The 24,518-nt window shown below is 39.3% G+C and overlaps 1 protein-coding gene across 4 annotated transcripts in view; it reads right to left on the bottom strand.

Moving 5' to 3' along the window:
- Window positions 1-24,518, bottom strand: part of tn (tripartite motif containing protein thin) — a 172,296-nt gene that overhangs the window by 77,228 nt on the left and 70,550 nt on the right. Inside the window, exon 1 of one of the 4 annotated variants that reach the window (XM_067141476.2) lies at window positions 15,197-15,293. The exons of the other annotated variants lie outside the window; for them this stretch is intronic. The gene's annotated coding sequence lies outside the window, so the exon portion shown is untranslated. Of the gene's footprint in view, window positions 1-15,196; window positions 15,294-24,518 lie in introns of those variants that run through there. 4 annotated transcript variants of the gene reach the window in all.

The raw sequence follows: 24,518 nt of genomic DNA, 5'->3' as shown, positions 1-24,518 counted from the left end.
TTCTCGAACATTCACCGTACTCCCAGATCTGGCAACTGCGGACTTCTTTTCGTTCCCCGCATCGAGGGAGTCATGAAAGGCACACACTGTGCTGAAATACTGGACATCCAAAGACGTGTGATATTAATGCTTTGATCGATTACAACGGACGCATTCGCTGCCAGTGTTCAGCAGCTGTATACCAGTTGCCAAAATGTTAGTGGCCAATTGAGTGTACTTTGAAGGCGACTGAAGGTATTTTGTTTCTAACTTCCGTTTTCTTTTTGTAATGGTATCATTCACCGAACATTTTAGACGCTCCTTGTATTTGGTCCTCATTGTCAGTCATTACCCGATGTGTAGCTCTTAAATGTGATGAAAGGTGGGTCAATAAAAGAGGACACCTGAAAACGATGTGTCACAGCACGATATTAGCACATTTCTGAGGTACGTATGGACCGAGGGAATGTTTTCTTGACTAGTCCTTTGCCATATGTAGTTACTAATTTGTTTTCCTCTTATTGTTAAGTGACAGTACTAGTAATTTATTAGTTACATATGGTTGCATTCTGGGCCAGTGATTCTAAATTTTTTGATTCACGCAACCCTCATCAATAAATAACAGTAATTTTGGAATCCCAATTACTAATTTTTATATTCTTGAGTTTTGATGGAAATGAATGTATGCCTTATTTACTCAGTATTTTGTAACACAAAACACACTGTACATTAGGAACAGTAGACGACTCGTTTAAACATATGAACTCGAACGATATATCATTTAGGGCCTGCCTGGCCGAGGCGGTAAAGGGGTACTCGGCTCGTCCGGAAGAACCTGGGTTCGAATCGCCGTCAAGAAGTCGTAAAATTTAAGAAACGAGATTTACACTTCCGGAGGTGCACATGGCCCTCAGGTTCACTCAGCCTACACAAAAAATGAGTACTAGGTTAATTCCTGGGGCAAAGGTGGCAAAGATAACCACTCTACCCTATCAAGTGCCGAGGTTACGGATAGTGGAAGTCTTTACCTTCCACCTCTCCAAGGGCCTTCATGGCCTGTACGGTGATGATTTTGCTTTAACTTCCTTTATCAGTGTCTTTAAAATAATTTTCTTTATCACTATTATTTTTAGACTTCCATTTTATGCCACTCATCGATAAGATTAAAATGAGGCAGTTCAGAACCAATCAGAGAAAAATAAGTTGTTCATTGTTGCACTGACAGGCACGTTTTAAGAATAATTCAGAATCTATAAACGCATCAGTCAATTACATATGCTGAGGGATGGTTCAATTTGAACGGAATAATAAAGGATCTGCAATACACGTATAGTATTTCCAAGTCGTCTCTTACTAAAACACAGACAGACCAAGTGACCGCCATAGCAGAAAATATTTCTCAGAACCCAGAACCAGCTCTGTGAAATCCTGGGGTTGAAAACCACTGCACTGGGCTCTGTTTTTGTAATATGCGGAAACTGTATAGAATACCTGTAGAGTGAGTGTTCTGAACAACTAATAACTTATTTTTCAGGCGAGTGTTATTAAGACTCTGTTGGACGTTACTAAGTTGTGCAGAACACACTTCAATTGGAATTTTCTAAATTTCAGGTCAAGAAGAATCTAAACTTATAATTATAACATTACATTCACCAAGATAACGTGTCCAAAGTGTCTTTAAATACGTAATACTGGTGCGGAACATCATATTGGATGGAAGCTGAATATCGTCGTTGCCGGGACAAAACCTCCTGTGTGATAATATTTTTGGAGATATACTGACCCGCAGCACGTACATTATGAAGAGCGAGTATGCCTTGACAATATTCACACAATGTTGTACGTTAGCTGACAGAACCTTACCGGCCAAAGTTCTAAGCTAAAATATTTCACATAGGAGATTTTGTCCCGGCAGCGACGATATATAATCCTGGTGAGAGGTCGAATCAACATCAGATACGTGCTCAATTCATGCTTTTCTATGGTTTTCAAAGTTATACTGGTATATTTCTGTGTAATTCTTCTAGGCACCGAAGAATTCATTATCAGGATCGCACATTGATTCATTTTCCTGCCATACGTTATGATACCCATAATTTACATTATTCTTTCAAACCATATTCGTAAATACACATACTTAACCCTTTGATATTGCGTTCCTTCCTCTTCATAAAATGCGAATTATTGCTACCAACAGTGAGGTTCAAACCCACCATCTCCCAAATTCAAGTTGACAACTACGTAACCTAAACCACGTAGCCACTCACCCGGTTTGAGCAGTACGTTCTCACCACTGGATTATTCACTTTCAGTCCCCTCCCTACAGCTTAGATATTAGGAGCAAGGTATGGTGACTACAGAATCTGAGTTTAGCATTGAATCCTCTCTTATGTCAGGCTCCAATCTTTCATCCTTACTATCCGAAATACATTATTCAGTTCTTGTTCTCTTCCTTATCTGACGAAATTATCTTTCCAAAGGCTTGGAAAGTATATGAGTCGTCCACTTGCAGTAATGCATCATAAACGTGACGGATGAAATTGGCAAAATATTTTTACGACTAACCCCAAGAGGTAAATTAATGTTTTTTTCTATAAATTAGGAAAAATTGTTGATTTTAATGTTAGAGTCTGTATAATCTCACAAAACGTTTTTCGTACTATAATCATTTCAATTTCACGGATAGCAGGTTTCGCAAGCGGAAGTCAAATTTGGCAGGTTTTTACATCTGCATTGTAGTTAGTAATTTTCCATGATGTTATTGTCTTCTTTTTCAGCATGTTGATGTATTATTTACGTTTATTGGTAGAAAATGCTTTAATGATGGATTCTTTTCATGCGATTGATTTATTTTAACAATACTGATGGCTGTTAGGCAATTTATTGTCTTAATGTTTGGTGATATTTTTCTCTAAACATGACCATAAATTTAATTATTTTACTATATATTATATTATATTATATTATATTATATTATATTATATTATATTATATTATATTATATTATATTATATTATATTATATTATATTATATGTCACTGTTCAATAAATCATTTGGATTAAACTGTTGCAGTTTATGTAAGATTTTTGTTGTGTCTAATAATTTCTCTAAGGTTGTTCTTATGCATACCATACTAAGTAATTTTACACATGGGACACATGTTTATATGACTTACTGTATAGCCCATTCTACTGCCTCCGGAATATTTACTGTTCCTCTTGAAACACTGTATAAATAGATAAATTTGAACAAAAAACTTCACGTTTGCATGTAATGTCTGGTTTCCACTAGAGGCATTGTCGCCCTCTCAATTGCTGGTTTCCTATAGCTGTAGGATGAGGGCATTCATTCATAGTTTTCAATCGGTTTTTCACCTTCACTGTATTTACATGCTGGAGTTATCCATTACTTCGTACCTAGAAGTATTTTTCCTTAACCTAGCACCAATTGATTACATATAACTGGTGAACTTGTTGTTCCTGTAATAAAGCAACAAGAATGGTTAATAATGGCCAGCGCCAAATCACATGTGGAAGGAATGCACAGAAATTTCTAGTTTTGCTTGTGAAAGGAGGTCGAGACCGCGTTAAGCAGCTGAATATAAAGTCATTTATTCTTAACGATGATATGAAGGCTGGTGCTGGATCTGGCACCAAACACATGTAGAGTTATTTCGGGCGCGCTGTGCTACACTGCTTTCAGCTGACTGTAATTATGTCTTCCAACTGAAACATACTTTTTACCAATCGAAGGAGTACCCTTTCTGCTTATAACTGTCAATATTGTATTATACACCCAAGAAGATGTTCACCTCGAGTTGAGATCTCCTTTCTAACTCTATAAAACTGTTCCTATCCGGAAATAGTTCATGGAATCGATATTACCATCAGACAGGAGCAGACATTGTATCACGCACGATTAACCCTCAAACACATGCGTATGGGGTGGAATCCACTCCAGGTAATTTTTTTCGTAGTGAAATGTACAAATAACTTTTCTGTGCTCTCCCCGATCTTGAACCTTTCTGGTTGGATCCCCGCAGAAACAGTCATTCTTACATATTCCATCCTAAAATCTCCAATTTAATACAGTAATTCATATTTTACAATACAATGATATGTGGGGTGGAAAGCACCCCCACGCGTTTGTTTGAGGGTTAAAGAGTGGTACAAATTTATATTTTAATTCTACCCAATCCAACTGCAAAATTTTCCAGTATCTTTAAGTTATACATTGTCCGACTCGTTGGCTGTATGGTCAGCGTACTGCCCTTCAGTTCAAAGGGTCCCGGGTTCGATTCCCGGCCGGGCCTCGGGGGATGGGTATGTGTGGCGTATTGAACATTAGAAATCATCCTAGGTAGGGTCCTAATCTTCACAGACATGCAGGTCGCCTAATAGGCCGTCTATTAGAAAAAGACCTGCACCAGGCCTCTCAGTCAACTAGGAATCATTAGATTATATTTTCAGGTTATTGTGTGTTGATCTGGCTAAAGCTAATAATTGAACTATCATAGAAATCATCTAACTTATTAATTTGTTGGGTTGGAATGTGTGCACTCTTCTTTGTATGTGCCTAACAGGAAATGTACTACTTTAGTTGTAAGCTCATAAATGTACCTTTAGTTGAAAGTTTAAGGCTTAAGAGTCCATTCATGTTTGATGTTGGCAACCGTGAGAAATCTATCTTCCAGGATTTTAACCACTATATCTTTTAAAGTGAACTCAAATATCTTTGTACGTACATGTTCATTACAGTTGAATAAGTAGTTCTGGTGGCAGGAGAATAGTGATTGAATATGATTTTTACAGGAACGACCTTCGCGAAACGTTCCCTTCAATTTGTCTCATTTCAAGCGAAATAAACCTAACCTGCTAACATGTCTTATATTTCCGGCTGTTATACGCTTTATATCGTAGTCATTGTCTTCTCCTCAAGTCCGACTCGTTGGCTGAGTGGTCAGCATACTGGCCTTCGGTTCAGAGGGTCCCGGGTTCGATTCCCGGCTGGGTCGCGGATTTTAACCTTCATTGGTTAATTCCACTGGCTCGGGGGCTGGGTGTTTGTGCTGTCTCCAACATCCCTGCAACTAACACACCACACGTAACGCTATCACCCACCACAATAACACGCAGTTATTTACACATGGCAGATGCCTCCCACCCTCATCGAAGGATCTGCCTTACAAGGGCTGCACCTGGCTAGAAATAGCCACACGAAATTATTATTATTATTATTATTATTATTATTATTATTATTATTATTATTATTATTATACTTCTCCTCAAGATGGCCATGGTTCGCATCCCAGGCAATATTTGCGGGAATTTTGAAATTGTATGTCATGTCCGTGTGGCTGGGATTCTATATAAAACTGGAGGTTCCACGGCTATTAGCACGATATCAAGTCACGTAAAACAACACGCTTGCTTTGAACCAATTATTAGTTTTTATTATCTTTTCACATATATAAATATGACATCTCCAGTAGAAAATTATACTTCGTAATATTTCGTGAAACTGTGATCTTGGACGTAAATATTTCAGCTGCAAAGGAGACGGTAAGTTCAAAATATTTCTGAACATGACGCAAGTTACAGACAATCTACTAAGGTCCAAAATGTGTATGGTATCAAAGTCTTCCTGGTGAAGTACACAATAGTTTTTAAAGTATGGTATATTTTCTGAATGGAGATTTTAAACTATTAAAATATGGTTTCTCCTTATTGTTATTGTACAATCAAACTCTTACGGCAATTGGGTCAGTGGGGAATTATATACGTGCGAGTTAGAACCCAACACAAAAATACACGTACTTATCAACAGCCTAACTCAGCCCTTAATAGGTTGTCCAAGTCGTTGCTTTTATGTTCGCTTTTAGGGAAGGAAGTTTAATGGCTATCTGATATGTTTTGCGTCCCATTGCACGGTAGAGTTAATCGTGTGAAACGGAACAAGTCCATTAACTACCGAGCTGTCTGGCCCGGCCACAAACTTAATCTACTGTTCCTGCCATACATTTTACTTTCTTTGTGAAGAAGAGAGGCTCCTATTCCTCTGTTTCACGCTTTTTGAAATTAAAGAGCAGTACCCAATTAGTGATCTCCTTAAATGAAAACAGTCGGTCAGGGGTAAGAAGGTATCATAAGCTGAGTTATACGTGGCAAATATGTCAGTATTTTTCCTCTAATTTTTCTGAATTCTGGACGTCAGAGTAAAGTGAAATTTCAGTATCTCAGGAGAGCAGAAAGAAGCTACTGAGGCGCATATTTCGCTATTTTTAAGACGAGATGTCAATGTAAATGCAGTGCTTCACAAAATCTCACAAAAATCAGGAAGTTTAAAACTCTAGTGGTATTAAACTAGATGGGATTAAACTCCTTAAACGCCTTATTTTGAAAATTTTTAAATTTTTTTGTGTACTTTAACCCCGTAATTTTTTGAAGTTAAAAAAGTACCAAAGTGGTACAGCTGCCCTTATTCACTCAGTTTTATGCAACCCGCAGATTATAGCCTAACCTAAAAACATTGACCTTGGCTACCTACAGCGATGTCTGGTCTAACTACTACTCTTTCTTTAATTCGTTTATTCGTGTCAACGAAATCAGCATTAACGATAAAATACCGAATGATTGTAAAGAATCGTGAACATTCTGTGTCACAGAAACTTCATGTACAGAGAATATGATGGCTGAATTACTAGAAGTAGTGTTGATTTAACGCAGGCAAGCGACAGCTCGTGATAGCCGAGCGTACTTGAAGTTAGAGGAGGAAAGCCGTGCTCGTTAATCGGAGGTTCGAGTGTTATATAGGGCTATTTTTTCTTCTTCTTCTTAATCTGTTTAACCTCCAGGGTTGGTTTTTCCCACGGACTCAGCGAGGGATCCCACCTCTACCGCCTCAAGGGCAGTGTCCTGGAGCGTGAGACATTGGATCGGAGGATGAAATTGGGGAGAATGACCAGTACCTCGCCTAGGCGGCCTCACCTGCTATGCTGAACAGGGGCCTTGTGGGGGGGGGGGAGATTGGAAGGGATAGACAAGGAAGAGGGAAGGAAGCGACCGTGGCCTTACGTTAGGTACAATCCCAGCATTTGCCTGGAGGAGAAGTGAGGAAAACCACTTCTAGAATGGCTGAGGTGGGAATCGAACCCACCTCTACTCATTTGACCTCCCGAGGCTGAGTGGACCCCGTTCAAGCCCTCGTACCAATTTTCAAATTTCGTGGAAGAGCCGGGAATCGAACTCGGGCCTCCGGGTGTGGCAGCTAATCACATTAACCACTACACCACAGAGGCGGACGCAATTTTTTATTTCGTTTTTTTAAATATTGGTGTGAGTAGCGCTGTTGAAGACAAATCTACATCACGATCAGGTCTAATGTTTCAGGTACTCTGTTTTGTTTCTAAGTAGCTATTCAAAGAGCTATTTGCAGTAAAATAAGCTATCGGCAACAGAGGTGCAATGGGCTTGTAGCATGACCATTCGATTAATGAAGGAAATGTTCAAAATGACCACCTCCTTCCTTAATGGATATCCGAGTTCGGTAGAGGTGAGTAATTCTTGCTTGCTGCAGCGTAAGTGGTGGATCCTGCCTGCACGTTGCTGTAAATATTACTATGTGCTGTTTCATGTGCCCTACGTATGAAGTCCAGTCGTTCTTCGAGTCAAACGTGCGCAGTTGTTTGGTTGTTTGGGTGTCTCCTAATGCTGACTGTAAGTGCAGTGCGCGTCATTCGTTGTAGCCGTTTGCCATGGAAAAGTCGCATGTCATTATTCCTTTCTGATGTATGCTTTCTTTATAAAGGTGAACAGTGACTTTCGAGACTTAAGGAAGTTAAACTTTAATAAGTTGAACCTTAACTACGAATCCCTTAAGAGTATAAAAATGAAAAGCTCGTAGCTAGATTCGAGCTCTGAATCCGTCGGAAAAATCACATGCTGGTTGCGATTAGTACCAAGTAGCCACTCCAGGCGACGAAGAGTGGGTCTCGTATCTTTGTATTAATGGAATAATGTACGCTATCGCTTCGGAACTGATCTTGTATCTTCTAAGTTTTGAACTCAAATGTGCAGACAGGTTTACCTTGCTGCAAACACCACAGCGTACCACAGAATCATATTTCTCTTAAGCCCAACCACTCCCTGCGGGTAGAGTATGTACCTATTACTTGTTTCAGATGGTATTAACAATGAACTTGTCCGTAGTCGGTGCTTACGTGGCGATAATTATTATGTATGTTCATTATAACTTCCTTAGAAGAATATCTGAGACTTATGAAAAGTCAAGTCTTCGTACAGGATGCCTAGAAGAATACGAAATGAAAATTATAAAAAGGCATGGCTCAATAAAGTTTCGAATCCTCACTGCTCCGTGCCACATACATCTGACATGCCTAATTCCGCGCAGCTACTTCCTGCAGGAACCGGCGTACATATCCATGTGTGTCTTTCTTACAACTCTGTATTCACGACGAGAGCGGAAGTTCTCGCTTCGTAAAGTTGCTGATGTGTTACAGCCTTATCATCCAGTTTTATGACTTTATTGAACGCTGTAACGGTAGTAACTACATGGCGTAAGCTATCACACCTGCTGTACAGCATTTGCGTGCCACATATTATAAAATATATTGAAAAACGCGTTTCTATCAATTTCGATGTGATGAGACTATACAAAATTGCGGTGAATTGACGTGTCTGTAATTGGTCCTAACCTATCACGTTTTCTACGATACCGTGACCACCCTTTTCTGTCAAAAGAAAATGGCCTCTTGAACCAATCAGGTGCTCAATTCTCTGCCGACAACTAAAGGAGTGGTTATGGTTTGTACTGTACAGTAATATTTCGTAAAAATGACTGGAGTATTGTGCTCCGCTCTACATGAAATGGTACAGAGTTTATGAGATGGGCCTCACTTACTTCCTCCTGTACCGTTTTTGCATTGTGCGGGGAAGTCTATATCGAAATAACTGCACGTAAAATTGCTGTAAGATGTTTCGCAAGATAGGAATAAGAGAGATTTAATTCCTAGCTGGTGGCATGTGATAAAATAGGGGCAGCTGTACTACCCGGTATACAGTTTTACTTTTTTTTGAGAAAACAAAGAAGGATATTACAATGAGATTTTGTATGCTGTTTTGTCTCATATACAAGATAAATTCCATGTAAGGAATTTTCTCTAGGTTTTCCTGTACAGCAATTATGATTTTTCAAATATTTTCCATGCTAAATTCTCTTACTTATCTTAAGTTAAAAATGGTGAAAACTGGAAATACTTTTAAATTATTGCGATTTGCTTACATGGAAATGAAGTATGATTATAGCTGAGTAAGTGTGCTAATTTCAGCTAAATATACCACATAGGTATGAAGAAAAGTGTATCAGTATTTCAAAATTTGTACGTTGCGGGAAATCAAGAATAAAGTTTAAGTGCTGAACTTGGCATTTAGAAGCCTCTTTATAAATAATGAGGATCATTAGCCTCAGAATTTATGGCCTTACCGTACGAAGAAGTTCAATGTCAGTTAGCCTAAATTCAATGTTTATCAAAATATTATTTACATCCTCTCTAGGAAGTTTACTAAATGATCCCCCGACGATCAGAAGTTGTGGTCATGCTGGGTACTGAGGATGCTGACAGAGATGCACAAAACCAAGCGCGTAGGCAGTGCTTTGATTTTCTTTCAGCGGTACAGCAATGAAGGTGATGCGTTCCTAAGCTGAAGTGTCACCGGCTACGAAACATAGATGGCTTACCGGTATGTTACGCCGGAATCAAACAGCAGTCCATGGAATGGAGACACTTAAGATCATCCAAGAAAGTGAAGTGCAAGCAAACAATTTCAGCCCGCACACTTACAGTATATGCGCTGTATTTCGGGATAGGCAGTGTATGTTGCTTGTGGAGTTTCTGCACCGGTGTGACACAGTAAATGCCGAGACTTGTTGAGAGACCTTACTCCGTCATGCAAACGGCGTGACATGGTCACAAGGGGGAGTCTTTGCTTAATGACAATGCGTGATCTCATACGACTAATCGAACTCGAGAACTCCTTGCTTCATTTGGTTGGGAACAAATTGATCATCCTCCGTATAGTCCTGACCTTGTGCCTTGTGACTGCCACTTGTTCCTGCACTCGAAAAAGCATTTAGGTCAGCGCTACGACGACGATGGTGACCTAAAAACGACTGTGCTGCAGTGGCTGGCACAGCAGGCGACAGATTTCTATGAGGATGGAATTCAGAAGCTGGTTTCACGATGTGACATATGCCTTAATATGCTTGGAACTTACGTGAGAAGTAGTTTAAGGTACAGACTTACATGTAAAAAAACAATTGTTCCAAAATTGCATTACTTTCTTTTCTGTATCAAAATGGCACTTGAAGAAAAGAAGGAGAACTGTCCTAGGGAGGGAAAATTTACGTCCCGTACAAATGTCAGTTATGTAACTCATATCATAAACTTTTCAGGAACAAGAGTGCCTTTTCAACTTGCTATTACTAATATGCGATACTGTTTCAAAATCAGTTAAGAGAGAGGTTCATAAAAGCTCACTATTTTATCTTGACAATGCCTACCGAAGGATTAAGCGAAATACAAAAATTTAAAAGAAAGTACATAACGTGGCATAAAATATAACAATGCTTTAACATCAATCTTTTTTAATTTATCGCACTGAATACTAGTGGCAATAGTTGTTTCATCACACACACACACACACACACACACACACACACACACACACACACACACACACACACACACACACACACACACACACACACACACATTCAGAGAGAGAGAGAGAGAGAGAGAGAGCGGAAGGGTCGTCGACTGAAAGTACTGAAGATTTGACAGTTTAGAAACTGAATGTCTTGAGAGAAGTGATAAAGTGAATTGACGGTTTTCAGTTCCTTGTTTTGCACTAAGAGCTAACTTACTGGTCTTGGATGAAGACTACCATTACTTAATTTATATTTAAAAGGGCCACGTGTGAATACCAAAAGGATGTTAATATCGTTAGCATGTAAAATTTAAGTTGGCATTTTACTATGACAGTTCCTTTACTTTCATAGCTATGTATAAAAACTCAAATAGAAGCACGAAGTATAACGGAAACTCTAAATATAATAAAACCCTTTAAAATTATATATACAGCGCAAGGAACGTTGAGTACACTAACTTATGATTATGGTTGTCAATGAAATTAGTTTCCGTGGAGGATAAATATTTTTTTCCGATTCTGTAACTGTAAAAAAAAATAAACTGTTGAGTATTTCTGTTATTAACGTTGATTCTATTACGGTGGATAAAAATGTATTGGCTTAACATGGTGTTTTCGTTAAGGCCTACAGGTTCGTGATGATCCTTCTAATAATTATGGCTTGTATTAATCTACCTGAGAACCTCTGTGCTGGTGGCTGCAGTTTCTAATCTTAGGAGCTTAGATTGTGAAAGAAACAACCGCATCTAATAAAGAAAGTCATAACCCTTGCATGTACCCAGAGTTAAAATGATAAATCACGTGAAATCAGTAAGTACGTGTATGAGATGAACATAAATGGTCTAAATGGACTTGTAAAGTACTTCTGTAAAATATTATGTCACCTACCTAAAATACTGTTAATAAAATTTTAAAGATGAAGCATAAACACTATAGCGTCGCTCCTAAGACAAAACCGCGAATGTGACAATACTCTTCCTATCTATAATTTCCCTCAAGACTGTTTACGCCTCCAAGCCACATATTGATATACAGTCCATCAGAAAAAGTTTCGTTGATTTCATTTTCATATGCGGGTGTGTCAAGGAAACTGAACCTTAGTGGGAATGTATATTAGCATGACATATTTACCCAATCGTAGAGTATGATGTACTTAAGGTTCATTTTTCTGTACTTAAGGTTCATTTTTCTTTACACACGAACATAGGAAAATGAACTCAACGAAAATTGTTCTAATGGACTGTATATCAATATGTGGCTGAGAGGCGTGACCAGTCTGGATGGGAAGAGTAATGTCACATTCACGTTTTTCGCATAGCAGCGACGATATGTTTACTGGGAAAGTGTCTAAGTGTTTGTTTTAGGCTCACTGCACTGTCATCACCGTACTTAAAGTAGTCGACTGTGACATTTGAGCCTACCTGTCTCCCGCGCCCATGGATAGTGGTTACCGCGGTCAGCATCGAGGAATGCTGAACTGCTGATCGTCCTTTGTAGTAAAATAATCATCCTTAGCGGCTATTTAGCAGATAAGATAGCCTTTTTCGGTCAATGTTATTTTAGTTGACATGCATTGCCACGCACTGATTTTTAAATCCTTATTATTCGTAACCGTTCGTTTTCCATGCAAACTGTTCAGCATCGACGGGAGATTTAATTTATAATTTTCTTGCACTTGCTATTATCATTGACGATTAAGTTCTACTAAATTATATAAGAGTATATTTTGATTTGTACTTGCTCGTTTGTACTGAAGTTAAGGCTCTTTTTACGAACCTTCATTTTTCCACTTTATTCTGTTAAATTGTACTGAAGGGACATTAGATGCGGCAATAAAACTGCATGTTTTGAAATTATGGGTCAGTTTTCAGTCGCAATGTAGACCTATCTATGAGCCACAGAATAATACAGTCAGGAATGGAGTTCTGGTTGGGTGCTTAATGGTAAGTCATGGTGGTCTAACTCATTTGTTGCAACTAACGACGGAAGATATCCGTGAAGACTGAAAGATAACTAGGGTGTGAATATCAACACTATATTTTTACTGGAAAAGTGTCTTTCTTTGCTAGTGGTTTAACGTCGTACTGACACATCAATGGTTTTCAGCGACGGAAATATGCTAAAGGGCTTGAATTGATAAAGTAGCGACCGTGACCTTAATTAAGGGACAACCCAAGAATTTGCCTACTGTGAAAATGGGAAACCACGGAAAACCATATTCAAGGCTGCCAACGGTGGGAACCCACTATCTCCCGAATGCAAGCTCACAGCTACGCGACCCTAACCACACGGCCAACTCGTTCGATCGGGAGAGAGTGTCCAAGTTTCTGTTTTAGGCTCACTGCACTGCTCATGAATGTACTTACAGTAGTTGGCAGTCGGCAGTCATAGGATGTACAAAGCAAGTAACGACTGAGTTGAAGACTTTTGTAAGATACCTGTCACAGAACTTGAAAGTGAGAACAATGCAGTGGGAAGTTTCTATCTGTTGTACATTTACACTCTTACTGATGGACCTTCAGGTTCAGATTACAATGACCTGAGCATGTATCCCTTTCTCAATAATAAAACCGTTTGGTTCAGTAAAATGCGGCTATTTCTTTAACTGTAACGATCGATAGACTAGTAATTTACAGACGCTATGACATTTTGTCATTGTTCTTGGGTCCATTTACAGTCCATAAAGAACTGTAAAAATGTTCATTGTATATCAAACTATTAGCTCGTCACAACTCAGCCCATTGTTAAAGTTGGTTAAGGTGGATTAGAAGAATTCTGATGAACTAGCATATTCATAATAATGTCTCAGAATGTTCCCTGGATGGCTGCGATGTCCAAGTCTGTACATCTCATCACTTCCATCTCTTTGCTAGTTTTATCGTCTATCAGAGTTGTATGGTTATGTGTTACAAATGGCATATAGTATTAACATTTTAGGCAATTATCCACAACAAAACTTTATTACCATGCAATGGCAGCAATAACTGTGCAAGGCAGTGCAAGTCATTCTGACAGTAGAGTGTGCATGAGAAAGCCAAGAATGCAAATGTATACATTTATGCGGGGGAAAAAATCTCTCTAGTTTCTACAGAATTGTGGAAGGGTTATGGGATTTTGGTAAATTATTTGACTACCGTCATATCATATTTATGTTGATTTGAATGATTCCTAGTTAAACGGGATGCAGAAGATTAAATAAAGATAAGTAGTATTTTGAGGGATTCAGATACATATATTCGAAAACGTATATTCATGGCACAATAAGTGATCCATTAAGATTTTCTTGTAAAATGGCAAGAATGTAAATCATCTGGTGAGTTTGTTCTTTTGTTCCCCGTGTTTTATTTCCAAATTAAGTATTTTTACATACTCCTGTTAATTTGATTTGATTGATCATAAAATACGACTTTGCCGTTTTTACTAGGCATGACTTATGAGACCAATTATAATTCTTACTCTAACTGTCACTTCCTTTTTCACCAAACATACCATACTGTGTCAAAGTAACAAGTTCCGTCAGATCCGCTATTTAGAAAACGTTAGGTACGGGCAGTGGTTGTGTAGGTGCAATGATTTACAATTCCTAATAATGAATAGGGAAGCAACCTTTCCAAAACATCTGTGTTGAATAACGTTAACATTGAATGTAGTACCAGTCTTGTTTCGCTGGTTCAGGTCAAGAAAACTTGGAATCTGTTCGGGATCATCATGGTAGCTAACATGTAGGAAGCGCGGAGAACAATGTTAGATGTTCCAGTTCCGTCAATGACTCTCTTAGGATGCTGTTCGTGATGTGGTGGTATGAATAATTGTGGTAGTATTGTTAATCACACGATTAACATAGCACAGCATATATGCAAGAGAACACTCACTGCAGTGAAAAATGAAATAAAATGGCGTATGTTAGTGCCGGGAGTGTCCGAAGACATGTTCGGCTCGCCAATTGCAGGTCTTTCCATTTGACACACGTAGGCGACCTGCGCGTCGCGATGAGGATGGAATGATGATGAAGACGACACATACACCCAGCCCCCGTGCCAGAGAAGTTAACCAATGATGGTTAAAATTTCCGACCCTGCCGGGAATCGAACCCGGGACCCCTGTGACTAAAGGCCAGCATACTAACCATTTAACCATGGATCGGGACACTCACTGCAGTAATACTGGAAAATACCATTTACGCGATGAAGGATGTGAACATAAACCACTATGTGCATCCATATTGCGTATGGATCCATCCATTATAATAATTTCAGTTTCGAACCTGTCCTCCTGTCGGAAAACACGGAGACTGTTTGTCTAAAACCGTCTGTTTTCAATACCGATTAATACTCTCATTTTTCCTCGCTGTAGTCTGAGTAATATTCCAGTGTGAAGGTTTAGACCTGACGGGGATACTGCTCTAAATCCATATAAACTCCTATTTTGAACTCATATGCTCTTTGAATGTTGCTTGATGCCTGGTTGCCTGTTGCAGTGTGATGGAGCTTACCTTATTGGTGTTGATGTGATGGAGGATGAACGTACTGTTGCTGTGATTGTTACCTCCTCGCCATGGTGGCGGCGGCCCGACTGCTCAGTGAGCTGGTAGGAGGGTGCTGGTGCTGCTGAGCCACTTTTAGCCTGGCTGCTGGAGAGGGCCCTCCTCCGCCCTCTTTCGCCTTTGCCAATAACCATTCACTTCAGCTGTCTTGTCAATAGTACTGAATATCACATTTTGTTTCTGAGTTAAACAGCATATTTTTTTGCTAATTGTTGTACGTCGCACCAACACAGGTAGGTCTTATGGAGACGATGGGATAGGAAGTGCCTAGGAATGGGAACGAAGTGGCCGTGGCCTTAAGTAAGGTACAGCCCCAGCATTTTCCTGGTATGAAAATGGGACACCACGGAAAACCATCTTCAGGGCTGCCGACAGTGGGGTTCGAACCCACTATCTCCGGGATGCAAGCTCACAGCTTCGCACTCCTAACCGCATGGCCAACTCGCCCGGTAAAAAACAGCATATTGTGCTTGTTCGAACGACCAAATATTACAACATGTAAGAAGCCGATATTTCGTGGAAGAAATTCTTTATATATACATACAAATTGAACATAAGCGTGGTTTCAACGGTAAAGTTATAGGATATTGAAAATGTTAGTATTAATTTCAGTGCAAACCACATCCTAGAACTGACAGCAACACGATCTGAAACGTCCTTGCATCTATTATTCAAATCAAGTTTCTCACTAAGGTCCAGGTTTCAGTACTCTAGACCAGTGTTTTTCAAACTGGGTGTCGCGACGCCCAGGGGTGTCACCTGAAAGTTTATAGGGTGTCGCGAAGCACCTGGACTCATGAAGTGATAGGGAATTGCTATGAAATGTTCCAAAAATAGAACATTTCGCTGTTATTTGAGGAAATATAAATACATTAATTTATAACTTTCTGATGTTAGACAGATTTAAAATCATAAGTTACTTTCAGAAATTGAACACAAATGCTATTAGCTGGAGAAGAGATCCGTTTGTTTCGTCAGGAATTAGTGGACTTTCCTTAGTGGAAGGAGGATTGTCAAAGCTTAAATCTGATAGAAACTTGAAGTTAAAACACCAAGGAGATGATTTGGACAAATTTTGTGTTTCAATTCAAGAAGATTTTCCTCATTTGGCTAACCATGTTCTTGTGGTTTTGTTGCAGTTTTCGACTACATATTTGCGAAGGAGGATTTTTTGTGACTGCCAACACCAGAACACTGAAACGTGGCAGTTTAAATATGTTGGTTGAAGTAATGCGGGTAAATTTATCCGATAGTCGTCCTAAAATAAAATAAGCACACGCGAGCCAGTAAACGCCTAAGATTATACTCTTAGAATTATATGCAAATATTTTTCTTTTAGAGCATATAAAACGTAAAAGTAGGCCTACTGGAGAGGTAGGTGTTTGTTTTATTAATATTATAAAGAGTGCATAAGTAGCGTATGAATGTGTGGAATACTTTCATTTGAGGGGTAGGGTGGTGCACAAATGTTTAGAGTTCAGCAAGTTGTCACCATGGTAAATGTTTGGAAAGCACCGCTCTAACCTTACGTAATTATTGTGGTGGGATGATACCGTTTACACCGACGAAAGAGGAAACTAACATTCATATGTAGATGTAGTATCTAAATAGAACGATTTCAGTGCTTACACAACATATACTAGTCTTCCACAAATGACGCGCAAAAAGTTCAAATATTATTTTGACAGTTGTGGCTTAATGTTGGCAACAAAATGATAATATTTTTGATTCAAATATTACCTATAATGTTTAGTAAACGGCCATGTATGTGATCATTTTATAAATAGGGTATTTATCAATCCTCTACTGGAATGTACGTATGACGGCGTGAATATCTGTCACCTGCTCACTCAGGCACGAAGCTGTTTCGTCTTTCAACTCTTGGTTACTTTCATATACAACCTTCAGAACAATTGTTTTAGCATATCAGTACAACAGTTGTTGACAATACAGCGAGTAGTTCTAGGCCAGTGACGGCAAATGCTGCCCGTGGGCACCTGTCGTCCTTTTAACCTAACTTCTAATCGTACTGGGGACTCTCACGAGGAACCTACCCCACATCGAGGTCGAGAAAGCAGTAGGTTATTGATATCGATGGTAGCGTAACACGACGTGTAGTCCACATGCGCTATTTTAGCTTATCCAGTGGGGACGTTACCTTTTGGACAATGCAAAAAGCACCTCCCTTTCAATAGGGATATGGCGTACGGAAGACGAGAGTCACATATAGCAAAGAGGTCATCGTCAGAGTTTGCAAAATGATCAGAGCACATTTCTAACTTGCATCATGAGGACTGAATAAAGAACGAATTCCTGAACTGATCACAAATATTCACCTGTGAAATCAGAAGCGAACTCCTTTAGGACGACCATATGTCTAAACAATCTTGAATAACCCACATTAAACCGCCATTGCCGCTGCCGGGACAAAACCTCCTATGTGAAATATTTTAGCTTAGAACTTTGGCCGGTAAGGTTCTGTCATCTACGGTGCAATATTGTGTGAAAGTTGTCAAGGCATTCTCGCTCTTCATAATGTATGTGCTGCGGGTCAGTATAACTCCAAAAATATTATCACATAGGAGGTTTTGTCCCAGCAACGCCGATATCTCACAATGATCCTCGTATCCATTATTTTTCCTTGATACTGTTCACGCCTCCGAGCCACATATGGATATGTAGTCCATCAGAACAATTTTCGCTGTGTTCATTTTCCTATGCTTACATGTAAAGGAAAATGAACCTTACCGTACTGCATTGCAGGAATGCATTCGTATATTTGCACGACCTATTTACGCACTCGTACAGTATAATGTACTTAAGGTTGATTTTCCTTTACATATCCGCATACGAAAATGAACACAACGGAAATTGTTCTGATAGACTGCATATCCATAAGTGGCTGAGAGGCGTGACCAGTCTTAAAGCAATTAATGGATAGGAAGATCATTATGAGTTATGAACTTTTTCCCAAAGAGCGACGGTATATGGAGTGTCAAACGTACGTCCCACGCCAAAATATGAACTTTCTATTAAGACTGGCCTCAATTTACTTGTTACCAAGCAAGTGGCCGCGTGGATTGAGTCACATAGATTTCAGCCTGCATTTGGAAGATAGTGGGTACTAATCCTACTGTCGGCAGCCCAGAATATGGTTTTCCGCTGTTTCCCATTTTCACACCAGGCAAATATTGGGACTGTTCCTTAAGGCCACGGTCGCTTCCTTCCCAATCCTAGCCTTTTCCCATCCTTCTGTCGCAGAAAATTTTTGATGTGTTAGTGTGACGTAAAGCAGATTGAAAAAAAATTATTATTTGTTTAATGGGCTGTGCACAAAACTCAAAACAACACTCAGTTCAGCTATGCCGTCTGCCATTCTACCGTCAGCGGCAGTATGTTCCCAGCAGGCAGCACGCAGTTCTCTCTAGATACTTTCAATGTTCGGTAGCACATACTATTTGCGAACAGTTATTCTCCCTCTTGAAGCTTAACACATCCAAATCAACAAGTCAGCTTACAGATGAACTTTTAAAAAATATTGTGAGGATTGTATCAAGCCAAAACATTTGACCAGAACCAGGTGAGAAGTGATGGCAAACTTATAGTGAAAGATAATTCCTTTACACTACTTGTCAAAATATTTTTTTAATTGCATGCTCATATAGTGTATATCGTCGTTGCCGGGACAAAACCTCCTATGGAGAAATACTGACCCGCAGCACGTAAATTATGAAGAGCGAGAATGCCTTGACAATATTCACACAATATTGTACCTTAGACGGCAGAACAGTACCGACCAAAGTTCTAAGCTAAAATATTTCACATAGAAGGTTTTGTCCCGGCAGCGGCGATATATTCTGTTCTTGCAATTTGTTAATTTAATATTATATTCTTGTGCCGCATTCACTTACACAAGATTCTAACAGAATAGAATTATATCAATTTCAACAAAATATACATGCCTGAATTCCACATTCAATCGTTATTGTCTCCATCAGCGGCCCACTAAGCTCTCTTGATTAGGTTATATGGCCCACACACCAGTTTGAGTTTAACACCACTGCCATTGACCATCTTCCTATTCACACACAAATACTTTTCGCACTATCGAAATATATACTCTTCGTCATTCTTCTGTGAATAAGATTTTCCATTAGCAGCTGACATTTTGAACGAGACGTTGTGGGGTGCTTTCAGCGATGTGTTTTTTTTGGATCATCAGTCCATAGACTGATTTGATGTAGCTCGCTACCCTATCTTGCGCTAAAATTTTGTATAATTATATTCTACATCTAAGCTAATCTGTTTGTCATAGTCATGCCTTGGTCCACCTCTACCCTTCTTACTGCCTACACTTCCCTGATGAACTGTCCGGCTGCATGGCTAAATGGTTAGCGTGCTGGTCTTTGGTCACAGGGTCCAGGGTTCGATTCCTGGCAGGGTCAGGAATTTTAACCATCATTGGTTAATTTCGCTGGAACAGGGACTGGGTGTATGTGTTGTCTTCATCATAATTTCATCCTCATCACGACGCTCAGGTCGCCTACTGGAGTCAACTCAGAAGACCTGCACCTGGCGAGCCGAACATGTCCTCGGACACTCCCGGCACTAAAAGCCATACGCCATTCCATTCCTGATGAACTAACTGAACAAATCATGGGTGTCTTAAGATGTGTCCTATCGTTCTATTTATTTTTTCTCTCAAATTTCACCAAGCCTCACCAATTCATTTCAGTATTTTTTGATTCATGATGATTCGATCTACCGCTCTCACCTTTAACATTCTTCTGTAAGCCACATTACAAAGACTTTTATTCTATTTCTTTCTGAGGTAGTTATTGTCCATATTTCATTTACTTACAGTGCCACGCTTCCAACAATATTAACGACATTGTACAGTCACTAAAATAGTTGACCGCAATATATTGTTTATGTTCCGCGTAGGTATGCTTTCCTTGCAAATAATTGGATCTATCTATCTATCTATCTATCTATCTATCTATCTATCTGTGTATATTACGATTTGTTTTACGTCGCACAGTCCGAAATAGGTTTTCTGGCGATGATTGAATAGGATAGTGATTGGAGTGTGAAGGAGTCGACCGTGGCCTTAATTAAGTTACAATTCCAGCATTTGCCTGATGTGAAAATGCAAAACCACGGGCAATTGAATGCATAGACATATTGTTCGTTGCGGGTATCCACAAGGTTTGTATCTACATGGAAGGTGAATAATATTTTGACGGAGTGAAAGTAGCTCGTGGGGATCACTTTAAGTACTAGGTGTTATTGTAAGGAACGACCTTAATTGGAATCATCACATTAACGAGGTTGTAAATGAAGGTTATGGATCGCTTCATATGTTTATGAAGGTATGTAGGGCTTATAGTAAGGATATAAAGGAGAGGGCCTGTACCGTAAGGAACCGGTAAGATCACAGTTAGAGTATGGTTCCCGTGTATGGGACCTCACCAGAATTACTTGATTCGAGAACTGGAAGAGATCCAAAGGAAAGCAACACCACTTTTTTGGGTGATTTCTGTTACGAAAATATTGCAAATGTAGGGCTGGGAAGACTTGGGAGTGAACAGACGAACAGCTCCGAGCTGTCAGAGGAGGGATGGCATGGAATGACATGAGTCGACGCATAAGCTTGAGTTGCGTTTTTTGAAGTGCGAAAGATCATAATATGATGGTAAAGCTGGAATTCAAGAGGAAAAACTGGGGTAAATATTCATTTATAGGAATACGTAACAGGGATTGGAATAATTTACCAAGGGATATGCTCGATAAATTTCCAACTTCTTTGAAATCATTTATAAAACGTTCTAGGTAAACAACTGATAGGGAATCTGTGACCTGGGTTATAGTACTAAATGCACCTTAGTGGTGATTAATTAACTGATTTAAAATTAAGCCTGATGAAATATTGAATGCGAGCAAAATGAAATACCGTGCGCACACTCCTTTCTTTTTTTGAGTGACTATACTTTTCCAATCTCGAAGTGGGATGGGTAATACTCGTGCACTATCGGACAGGTCGTCGTACTTCTTATTTTGGTACTATATTGTCTAATACCAGCTGTCCATTGTGCAAGTGGAGAACATTATCCACCGGTACCTTTAACTGTACTTCTCACAGCTCATATCACACTCCTACCAGATACCATTGTTCATGTTTTTAAAGAATTATCCTGCGGGTAAAAAAGCTTCACTGGACAGCATACAACTCTTCGTTTGGTTGATCGTTTAATTGCCTTTATGATTTATAATTTATTCAGTGGGAGGTATCGGCATCATCTTTGCTACTTTCGTGGACTAATCGCAGGTCCTTAATCTTGGTACAGTTAGCAATTTTGCTAACGAAACCGACTCAGATATTGTGTGGTATCAGTAAAGAGTTAAACATTCAGTAAACATTGACCTTAAGAGCTGTTTACAGTCACACTAACTCACACAGGTTTTCAGCAACGCTAATGGATGGTAGAGGATTAGTTACAGTCTTTTCAAAACCAGGGTTTACGAGAATGTCGCATTATCTTTGGGACTTCCTCGGTCGGAAGATTGTGACTAATATAACTACTGTTTGATGTCAAGGTGAACTGTTTTGTATGTCCTGAAATAATTTTATCTTCCCTATCTTATAAGGGAGAGAAAGCTCATTAAAGCCTAGAAGACTCAAGGTTTGATACTAGAAACATTCTTTCTCTGATCAAAACAGGGCAGATGAGAATGTTGTTTCAATATCTTTGCAGTATTTTAGAGATGACCACAGTTAGCACCAAATTCTCTTCCTGATCAAAAACAGATATTATTCAACAATTAAGTCTTCATTCTGGTAAGAAATACTCGTGCAATTCTTATGCGCCATCTTGAAAATGTTCGTGATAATAATACAAGATTTCAACACATACGAGGGGTATATTGCTTAAAAATAATTATCATATTCAAATTTGAGGCACTACAAAAGAAATGAGCATGTAATGTGATAAAATTGTTAGAAGGAATATTTGAATCATGAGTTGTCAAAAGGGCGTAAGTCCATTGAACCTAGTTCTGAGAAAACTGAGAATTGTTTGTATCCTGGAATAATAAACAACGTATTTACTGGTAATTTTAGTATATAATGCGATTACATTAATAGGAACACACTCAATCTCTGAAAATTAAAAAACGCAAATTAATCATTTTCGAAAGTATGAAGTTTATCTAAGCCAACACGTGTTTACATTATCACATACTAATACTGAAATATCACCATAAGAGATGGAAAGATATCAAGAAAAATTTGCATTAGCCAATCCTCCTTAATATCAATACAGAATTATTTTTAGTGTTACCCTGTTTATTCTTTTAAAACTGAACATTAAAGCCCTGGATAGTATAATCAGTCTTCATCACCCTCATCTTTCAAACCAACCACATTGTTCCATTTTAGAATATATTTATAAAAAAAACGTCTTCCTCCTTATCGTGCTCAATATCCTTCAATGTTTTGGTGTGGATGGGAACAGAACCCTCAGGGGAGCCCAACTTATGTGGAAGCGTAATGTCTCCTACACCTGGCTGAATTAGTTTACATGTATGTTTCACAAAACTCCTAATGTAGGGAGAAACAATAACACATTCAGGACTTACTACCTCTTAACACTCCCCGAACGAACTGACTACCCCGAATAAGCTTGAGACTGTCCCGGATTTAATTCCTTTTACTACTAAAGGATGGGTATATCACAGAGGAACTGATTTATATACATAGGTGAAAACCGCCAAAATATGGACTTATGCCCTTTTAGCAATTCACGATTCATTTATTTTCACCACACTTATAAGCCATTAACAGAGAGGATTGCCTAGACGTATTGAAAAATATCTGTGAAAGTCTGTTTTGAGAGACGAGGCAATCGAATCCTACAGTCAGTCGTTTTTGAAATATTTTTAGGGAATCACCATCTCGACACCAGACAATTAGGCTTAATGGGAGGTTAACGAATATCAATAAATTCTCACAAAAGTTGGTTCTTGATGGTGAATGGCTGCATGATGCAAAGTAAGTGAAATACGTCTCGGGAGTACCGTAGGCAGGTAATTCGAGCTGCAGAAGCAGAAGGGCATTTTCCTTACTGTACAGCCCGATAGTTTCTAGAGAGTTAAAAATACTGAGCCTCAATTCATGAGAGTTTAGTAAATGACAGGCTATGGAACCTCAGAACAGAAAAGGACATTTCACCTGCAAGCAGGAAGATTGCTCTTCAATTAGCCTTCATTTACCCGAAAGGTTCGTGAGGATGATGTTGCGAAAAGCACCTCATATCGATGTGATCACCCAACAAGAAATACACCCAAGAGTATTTCTTTAGTGACTAAGATTGGATAAAAATGAGGTTATAGATAATAAGGAACGGCCACTTTGAAACATGAATGAACCGTAACTGTATAAAACAAATTAGCGCCGCATTTGAATCTGTCACTTACTCCCAGGAAAATGGGAGGTTTGTTCCATAACTTGTGAACTTAAGGCTGAGTATTAGAAGGCAGTCGTTCACTTCCGATCGTGTCAATCTCCTTGGCTGATCTTCCGTTAAGAGAGCCTCGGGTTCAATTCCCGACCGCGCCGAAGATTTTAACTGTGTATGGTTAATTGGCAAGGTCGGGTACTGAGTATTAGTGTTTGTATTAACACATTACTCCTCATATTAATACAACATGCTACACTACAAACCACCACCGAAACACGCAATAGTGAATACATCCCTCTACATAAGGTTGGTGGCAGGAAGGGCTTCCGGCCGTAAAACCACATGTGCGACGCTCGCAACTGTGACTCCACCTCACTCACTCATTCACTCACTCACTCCTCGGCGCTACAGCCCTTGTAAGGCCTTGGCCTCTCTGATGATTGTAGCCCAGTCTTCCCGATCTTCTGCATGCCTCCTCCATCTTCTTATTCCCATCTTTCTTAAATCCTCCTCCACATCATCCAGACATCTTTTCCGGGGTCTTCCTTTCCATCTTCTACCAGCTGGATTTCCTTTGTAGATCTTCTTAACAGCCCTGTTATCTGGCATTCTCTCCACGTGTCCCAACCAACTTAATCTGTTGCTTTTTATTTCGGTTGCGATACTTGGATGTCCATAGAGTCCTTCCAATTCCTTGTTTTTCCTTATTCTCCACAATTCCCCTTCCTTCACTGGGCCAAAAATCTTTCTCAGTATTTTTCTCTCCCATCTGTTCAACAGTTCTTCATCTACTTTGGTCATTGTCCATGTTT

The sequence above is a fragment of the Anabrus simplex genome, chromosome 2 (genome assembly GCF_040414725.1).
Source record: "Anabrus simplex isolate iqAnaSimp1 chromosome 2, ASM4041472v1, whole genome shotgun sequence".
Classification (NCBI taxonomy): domain Eukaryota; kingdom Metazoa; phylum Arthropoda; class Insecta; order Orthoptera; family Tettigoniidae; genus Anabrus; species Anabrus simplex.
Note: the sequence above shows the minus strand (reverse complement) of the source record. Positions and strands in the feature narration are given on the sequence as shown.